Source organism: Mustela putorius, unplaced genomic scaffold, assembly GCF_011764305.1.
Source record: "Mustela putorius furo isolate JIRA1106 unplaced genomic scaffold, ASM1176430v1.1 tig00003834_pilon_pilon_pilon, whole genome shotgun sequence".
In the NCBI taxonomy this organism is placed as follows: domain Eukaryota; kingdom Metazoa; phylum Chordata; class Mammalia; order Carnivora; family Mustelidae; genus Mustela; species Mustela putorius.
The window spans coordinates 80,915,303-80,924,186 of record NW_025421987.1 but is presented as its reverse complement, the minus strand read 5'-3'; the positions used below and the strand labels follow the sequence as shown (position 1 = coordinate 80,924,186).

At 43.0% G+C, this 8,884-nt stretch overlaps 1 protein-coding gene across 2 annotated transcripts in view; it reads left to right on the top strand.

Annotated features, from left to right (window-relative positions):
* The first annotated feature begins 1,183 nt into the window (after positions 1-1,183).
* The window catches only part of GNB4 (G protein subunit beta 4), a 56,165-nt gene continuing 48,464 nt past the window's right edge, over positions 1,184-8,884 (top strand). The window contains exon 1 of one of the 2 annotated variants that reach the window (XM_004756629.3): positions 1,184-1,543. The gene's annotated coding sequence lies outside the window, so the exon portion shown is untranslated. Of the gene's footprint in view, positions 1,544-1,667; positions 1,933-8,884 lie in introns of those variants that run through there. The other variant, XM_004756630.3, reaches the window with a different exon arrangement.

Here is an 8,884-nt window from a genome sequence, read left to right as displayed (position 1 = left end):
TAAAACAATCAGTGACAGATGCAAACCATTCAAGTTTCAATCAACTTTCCTGACACTTTGGTATGTAGAATATTTGACATTTCTCCTTTCTTCTTCATGGAAGAAGCACCCCCACATCAGGGAAATGAAAAAATTGGGGGGAAAAACACCTATAATCTCATCATCCTAGCACTACAACAGTTTCCATTTTTGTCATGGTCTGGCTTTTATACAAAAAGTCCACATGTTCTGCACAGTCGCAAACAGACTGGGCTTCGCATGGCATCATCTCTTTCAATGTACTAATAGATTTATTCCAGGTGATAGTGGGAAGCAGCTGAAGAGCAAGAAATGCAAAGCTGCGGAGGTGTTCAAGTTCTCTCACATCGTTCAAACCTTTCTCCTTCACAGAAACTCCACAAAGAGCTCCTCTGCTGTGTTCGTTACCCAGGGCGGTTTCTTTAAATTGTTTGACGTCAGAGAAGGAATGCTATAGCAACAGTCTGTCAAACTGGAATTAACTCAGAAGAAAGATGGGGGTGGGGAGAGGAAAACTGCTCCCCGGCGGTACTGACTTCAGAGGAAGCAAACTGGGTAGTTGCATTCATTTTCTGACATTTTAAACATTACAAAGAAGAAGAAAGAAAGGAAAAGAAAAGAAAAAGAAAAGGGAAAAAAAAAAACAAAACAAAAAACCTCGGTTGAGATGCATATGATGTTTAACCCCTGCAGAGATGAGCGACTCGCCAGGATCATGTGAAAGGCCTGGTTTCACCAGTAACAACTTCCAAGTATTGGTCATTTATTTAGAGGCAGGCTCTGGGCAAACGGCATCTCATTTGATATGTTAGCACGTTTAGGAGGTAAGGATCATCCCTCTTTGGCCTGTGACCAAGCTGAGCCCCTGAGACGTACGCAGGCACCCGACCAGCTGGGATTCCAATGCAGTTTAGTGTGACTCTGGGCTCCAGTTTACTTTCTTAAACGTAGAATTCCAGGCTGTTAAACCTAAACAGAACGGGGTCTTCTACCTCAGCCCCCCATCCTGCCCACGAGCAAACTGAGGGTTCTGCGGTGCCAGGAAGGAAACCGGCCACACCACTTGGACGCTCAGAAGTGTGCTCTTGCGTCCAGGCGCCACAACGACAAGAAAACGAAACTGCCTGGGAATTAATGCTTTTCTTCTTCTTCTAGCAGGAAACGAGACAGAAAATAGGAAGCAGAAGCTGCGCGCGACGCCCGCCGCCGCCTTCGCCCCCTGTCCCCCTGCTCGGGCGACGCGCGCTCCAGGGTGCGCGCGCGCCCGCGCCGCGTCCCCGTCGGGCCCGCGCGCCTCGTGCCTCGCGCCTCGCGCCTCGCGCCTCGAGCCACGTCCCCGCCCCGGCCCCGGCGCGCCGCGGAGTTGGCTGCTGGGCGGCGCGGGCCTGGGTGTGGCCGGCGGATCTCGGTGGCGCTCGTCGCGGCGGTGCGCTTCGCTCTGCACGCCGGCTCCGTGCCCGAGGAGCTGCTGAGCTCCCCGCGGACTCAGGCAGCGGCCGGTCGACGCGGACCTGAGTCCCTCCAGGTAGGCGGCGATCGCACGCGCCGCGGCTCGTCGGAGCGCCCCGCGGGGGGGATCCCGGGCTTCCCGCAGGGGGCGTGGGGCGCCTCGGGGCCGCCCCGCCAGAACCCCACCCGGGGGTAGAGTGGGGCTGGCGGGGTCGGCGAGCCGGGTGGCGGAGCCTGCCAGGGAGGGACGGGACGGGCGCGCCTTGGTCGCGCTGCGCTCCCGCACGGGGGTCAGCCGCTCGGCCGCCGCCTCGGGCACTTCCTGGGCGGCTCGGACTGCTCGCTCTGGGAAGCGAGGGGGCGGCCTGTAGTCCCTCGGCCTCCACACCCCCAGGTCGGTCCCTACGCCCCGAGGCCTCCCGGAGGGACTCAGAGCGCGAGCTGGTGGTTGCCCCGAAAATAGCGGTTAGTCGGGACTGCCCAGAAGGGTTATTGGGTGGAGAGCTCTGGGAAAGCTCATAAAAGTTTTCCGCTGAGTGCTAAAAATGAGTCTAGCGGTTTCTTGTTAAATTTGTTTTGGAAATGGTTGTGTCCAGTATTGGGGGTGGGTGGGTGGGTAATGGATTATGAATTCTTGTATATTCTGTACATGATAAAATGTTTTTCCTTTTCTTTCCACATTCTTTCTCTGCTTCAAAACACTGCTTCAAAAATGATTGCCTTCTACTTTGGTATTTATTGCCATACGGTAAGGGAAGACTGAGTTTCCAAAAGTTTAAAAACAGACTTTCATTTGTTTATAGAAACGATGCTTTGTTATTTTGCATCTCTCTCTCGGTCTCTGTCTCTCTTCCCTTTTCTCCCACTCCTTCCTTTTCTCTTCTGGTAGAGGATGTGGATGCATCTTTTTCTCTTTTGGCCACTGGCAGAATAGCTCGGCGTGTAGATTAGCGCCCTGCTGGGAAGTTTTCTTAAGACATTTGAGATTTAATTGTTGATGAGAACGCTCTATTTTCATTCCTTTTTAGTGTTGCAAACTGAGATTGTGACTCTGGAGTAGAGCTTCTAGAACTTACAGCACACACTGCTTATTTAAGATGAAATAAAAGTCTTTTCTAGTTGTGGAGGAAAAGGATGGTTTGGATACATAAAATTGTATGCTTTGAGTTTCTTTGCCATTATACATTTTAAGACTCGTTCGTGTGGGACTTAGGGTTATTACCGATCTGTGGCTCTGAAAGTTTATTGTGTATTTCAGTATTTGGCTCAAGATCATTTCAAGATTTTCCGTATTGTAGATGAATCTGAAACCGAAATAGAAGCTTTTAAAATACTGTTTTATTGAACGTGGTTAACTGTCTTGTGTATACACATTTGTAAAATTATAAAATTGGTTAATATGGCTTGCAGTACATTCAGGTGCATGTCTGTGAGCCATCAGCGTTGTTTACGAGGCTATTCTTGAGTCATTGGTCTTTGTTAACTTGTAGAATTTCTTCTTTTGTAATTTTCCCCGGCTTTGTTGAGATATAATTGGCACATAACATGGCATAAGTTTAAAGCATACAACCTGATGATTTGATATTTATATACATTGAATAATGATGACCACAGTAAGATTAGTTAACACGCTGATCACCTGTGTGTGCCAGTGGCCGTATTTAGCCACTGTCAAGTATAGAATACAGTGTTGTTAACAGTAGTAACCATGCTGTACCTTATATCCCCAGAGTGTCCTCTCTCGTAACTGGAGGTTTGTGCCATTTGATCAGCATCTCCCTAGAATTGTTTCTTTTAAGCCATTGGTGCTTTAGTATGTCAGCACATATTTTTACACTTTAAAAATAGATTCTGGGACATTATGAAAATTGAGAATTAGAACAAAGTATCGGACATTTTTTTGCCCTTACCAAGTACTGCCTGAGATGATGTAAGTTCTGGGAGTTTTTCCGGGGGGGGGGGGGGTTACTAAAGTACACTTTGTTACTAATTCTTTACCTTGCTGACTGGCTTAACCTGTATTTGTTCTAGGAACTAATTATTAGACATTTGTTCTGGGCCGGGGGTGATGCTGTACATTATTCTATTTATATCTTACATGGACTTGGCAAAGTAGGCATTATCCAGTTCTACAGGTGAGGAAACTGTACTCCTGAATTCTTAAATGACTTGCCTGTGGTTCAGTTCACTCAATTTGGGATTCAAGTCCAGACCTCTCTGAACCTGGAGTCCACCTTCTTGCTTCAGTGCCACAGTGATTTCTTGCCAGGACATGAGGAATGACCCTCAGTTACTCGTTAGCACATTTGTAGACTTTCCAAGACATGCCAGAGATGTGGATTTGTTTTTCCAGTGTGATTGTTACCATGTGGCTGTGTTAATTGTACACAGATCCTTGAGTCAGCCATTCTCTCACCTCTCTGTTTCTGGTTCAACGCCTGGCTCAGAGTTCAAGACCTCCCTCTGCCCAGGGCAGATTTTCTCCTGTTGACATTAATGGGTAGTGAAAACTTGATTATCCTTCCAAAATAATGATCCCATTTTAATGTGGGTTTTCTAGAGCTATACATACAACTATTTTGGAAGGTTATGAACAATATGGCAGTCTCTTTTTGAATATGAGAACCCTCTGATATTCCTCAAATTAAACCAGAAGATATTTCTTTTGAAGAATTTATTTACTGACAGAGAGAGAGAGCACGAGCGCATGTCTGCGCACAAGCATGGGGAGCTGTAGGTAGAGGGAGATGGAGAAGCAAATTACCTCCTGAGCAAGGAGCCCAAAGCCGTACTCTCTCCCAGGAACCTGACCTGTGTGGAAGGCAGAGGCTTAACCAACTGAGCCACCCAGAAGCTCCTTTGTCTCCCATCTTAAAATTCTTTTCTTGATCTACTGTTCTGCCCTGTGTCTCCGGCTCCACATTGAGAAAGCATTTTTTTTTTTTTGAGAAAATGTAATTTTTTTGATAGAATAAAAATAAATGCAGGAGAGGATAACCAGAAACTAGTAAGTTACTTACAGGAGGTGGGTAGGAACTTAGTAGAAGGCATAGTGGAGGGAATGACACTGCTGTGACTATATCTTTTTGTATAGTTTTGGAAACTTGTTTATGTTTTATATGTTCAAAAATAAAATTAACAAGGCTGAAATAAAAAACGTCCAAAATTGAATACAAACAGCAACAAAGGAACCAACTATGTTTCAATGAATAACATGAACTCTCTGAAGAAAAGAAAAATCCAAGTAAGTTTTTAATACAGTACTTTGACTATCTTCCTTAAATCTAAAGATAGAAAGGATTACAAAAATAAGAAATCTTGACCCCTGTGTGGTAGATATATAGTAACTCTTGAACTATTTTGTATGTGTCATAGAAATAAGCAAATGAGTAAATTCATTGATATTTTTTGAGGTAGAGTTTTTACTGTGGGAAAAGAAATAAAGATGAAATGGAAGAAGGCAGTGAAGCATCTCTGGTGTTTGATTGAATTTAGAGTAACATTTTCTAGCTCTGTCTGATGGAAAGGTCTAGAAGCAATGATACCCTAGTAGCAGTAAGCACAAATAGTGCCCAGGTCTAAATGGCTGACTCCAGGGCTGGGGCAGAAATAGCAGAAGATTAGCCTAGAATACAGGGTAAGGAAGTATTCCCCAAAATGGTGGTGGTACTTCAAAAAGACATAGGAACTAGTTTGAACAGCCAAATCTGGGAAAATTTGAGCCTCAAAATGAATAATGGTAATAATGGGTTACCCATTATTACCATTGAATAAAGTAAGAATCCACAAGTTCATAATAAGTAAAGGAAAAGGAGAAAGCATTCTCAAGTAGACTGTCAATAAAAATGTAGAAGGAGTAATAGAATTAGAAAACTGACTGGCTTGCAACAATTATGGTCTTGTTGGTTCACACCAGCATTACTAATGGAGAAAACTGGATGGGGAGAAGGGTACTAATACAGTTTCCAGTGGTCTCTCCAGAGATTAATGACCAACGGGGAAAAGGAGTACTTCACAGTGAAGAAATCTGGCAGACACCATCTCAACCAACTGATCAAAGTTAACATCACCAGTAGTGGGATAAATAGGTTCCTCTTGGGGCACCTGGGTGGCTCAGTTGGTTAAGCGTCTGCCTTCAGCTCAGGTCCTGATCCTGAGGTCCTGGGATGGAGCTCCGTGTGTGCTCCTGCCCAGCGGGAAGTCTGCTGCTTCCTCTCTCCCCTGATCAAGCTTGCTCATGCTCTCTCTCTCCCCCTCTCAAATAAATAAATAAAATCTTAAAACACGTTCCTTTTGATGTGCTTAATTGGGGACATCATTACTTTTCTGTGGTTTTTCTAAAATGCATAACCAAAATCTACATAGAAGAAACAATTGAGGGACCTTAACTGAGGGCATTTGGGTGGCTCAGTTGGTTTAGCATCTGCTTTCAGCGCAGGTCATGATCCCAGGGTCCTGGAATGGAGTCCCCTGTTGGGCTCCCTGCCCAGGGCCGGTACTCTGCTTCTCCCTTTTCTCTGCCCCTTTCCTCTGCTTGTTTGCGAGCACAAGTGCATGTGCTCATGTATTTTCTCACTCGCTCTCTCATGCATGCTCTCACTCAAATAAATAAAATTTCGAAAAAGTGCTAAAGATTAAATAAAGGAAGTTTAAGAGCTCTGACAAAGTGCAGTGCATAATCCTGGATTGGATCTTGGATCAGAAAATCTAACTGACCTAATAGCATTATCAGGACATTGGCAGAATTTGAGTATGTAATGAATATTAAATAATAGTATTGCATCAATGTTAAGTTTTCTGAATTTGGTCATTGTACTGTGGATGTGTAAGACAACGTCCTTGTTCTTAGAAAGATACACAGTGAATTATTAGAAGTAAATGGTCAGAATATCTTCAATTTACTCTCAAATGGACAAGCAATAATTATTAGACTGAAAAGAGAATGATAAAGCAAATGTGGCAAACATTAACAATTAGTGAATAAGTGAAAGGTCTAAGAGTATTTTTCACCATACTGCTTTTTTCTTTTTTTATACTACTTTTTTCAACTATAAGTTTGAAATTTTAAAAAATGAAATGTTATAAGTAAAACCTCAAAAAATAATAAAGCTACTTTGTGTCCAAAAACAACGACAGAAATCTTGGGAAGAGTCCATGTAGGCTTATCTATTCCTCAGCTCCCCACCTCTCCTCTTCTAAACCCACTACAGAGTGATTGATCCTTCCTGTGCTGTAAAAAAATGATTCTTCTCATGGTCACCAGTGACATCAGTCTTGCCACATTAGGTCTCTTGGTCACCTTTAGCACGGATGGTAGAGAACTCCTTCCTGCTGAAACAGTTTTCCCTTGGCTTCTGGGACATGGACTCTTGATTTTCATCCTGCTTCACTGGTGGTAGCTTCTACTCCTCAGAAGATGGTGTTATCCTCCATCCCGTTGCTTAGGCTGACAGTGAAAGTTATTCTGAAGTCTCCTGTTTCACTCATCCTGCATTTGGTCCCTCATTGTCAGCTGTGATGGCTCCTAACTTACTGTCCTTCCGATTTTGGCTGTTTTTTATTGTTTGTACTGCCACTGCCTTTGTGTCAAACCACCATCTTCCTGGGACCGGACTGCAACAGTAGCTCCTCACTGATCTTTCAGCTTCCAGTCTTAGGCAACAGAACCCATTACTGTTAGATAAAATCTGAAGTTTTTACTGTGGTCAGGAGGCCCACATGATTACATGGTTGGTCTTCTGCCCACCCCTGTGTAATCTCTTCTGCTTTGCTCACTACCCTCCAGTCTCACTATCCTCTCTGCTGTTAATTCAGTATCCCAGGTTAGTTTCTGCCCCAGGACCTTTGGATTTACTGTTTATTCTTCCTGGAATGCCCTTCTCCCATTTAAAGCATGGCTCATTCAATCATTTCATTCAGGCATTACATATTAATTTGTTTAAAAATAGCCTGCCTTGTCACTAACTTCTTGCAGGTTTTTTTCTCCCACAGAGTCCTTATCTGTACTTGAAATTGTTTGTTTATGTGCTTTATTATCTGTCTCCTAGACAGATACAGATTAAAGCTCCACGACAACAGGGCCTTTTGTTTGTTTTATTTACTGCTGAATCCCTAGAGCCTGGAATGTGACTGGCATGTAGTTGGAACTCAGATATTTGTTGAATGAATGAATAAATGCATGAATTAATATTTGCCACCTTTTCTGCTGTATTTTGTCTAATACTGTTTCCAGTTGGGAAGGCGGTCTCAGAGAATCCTATAACGGTAGTGCTTTTGAACTTCTTGGTTGATACTACTAAAGCTTCTTGGGAAGCTAACAAGTTGGTAATTTTCCCAGCTTCATCTTCCTTTTGTCTGCCCTCTGGTGGAGGTAATACTGATAAGCAGCCAGATGAGTATAGTGGGTCACTAGGAAGAAACAAATTATCCACAAACTGGGTAATTAACTTTTTAAATTACAGAGGTTAAAAAATTGTAATTTTTGGTAAGCCTCTAAATTGACCATATTAATATAGGAATGAATGACAAGAAAAAGGACAATAGTTAAAGAGAGATCTGGTTTAGGATAAAAAAAAAAAAATTAGCTCCAGAGTGTTTTGGATATATAAAATAATTCCTGTTTAAGTATACTACTTTCTCTGAAAGTAGTTTTTTAAAGATTTTATTTATTTATCTGACAGAGAGTGAGCAAGCACAAGCAGGAGGAGGGGCAGAGGGAGAGGGAGAAGCAGACTCCCCACTGAGCAGGGAGCCCAAAATGGGACTTGATCCCAGAACCCTGGGATCATAACCTGAGCTGATGGCAGATGATAAACCGACTGAGCCCCCCAGGCACCCCTCTCTTAAAATATTTTTAATATTTTTCCATTTTTAGCTCACAGACACCTTTTTCTAAACTACTCTTTCGGTTAATCTTTTGATTTTTCCATTACAGAGAGCCTTCTAGAATGGCCCAAAGCTATATTTACTTAATTTGTTTTGCAATAGCAGTCATATTAAATGATTTTAATGTGCATGTACTACTGACTTGATAAAATAATTTAAGTTTCTCTTAATGTCCATCTTTAATATTTAAGGCAGTACACAGCTTAATGTAACCCCTTCTCTAACCCAGTTTTGGCTTTAGCAGGGTTGTTTCCTGTGCTGTTTGATTATTACCAAGAACGCTTAGTATATACCTTGCTGGGTAAGGGCATACTTCCACCAAAATGCTTACTGTACAGTTGGGACCCCAAAAGGGAGCATTTGCTCAGGGGGTGTCATTAATGCTGGCATCTTTGCAAGTTTTTAGAGCTCTGAGGTTCTCATCTTAACAACTATGTAATATTTCAGTGTATGGATGTATCATATCTCCTCTTCTGTTGATTTATGTTTGTAATTTTTTGTTATATAAACAGCTGAAGAGTGATGGTCCTTA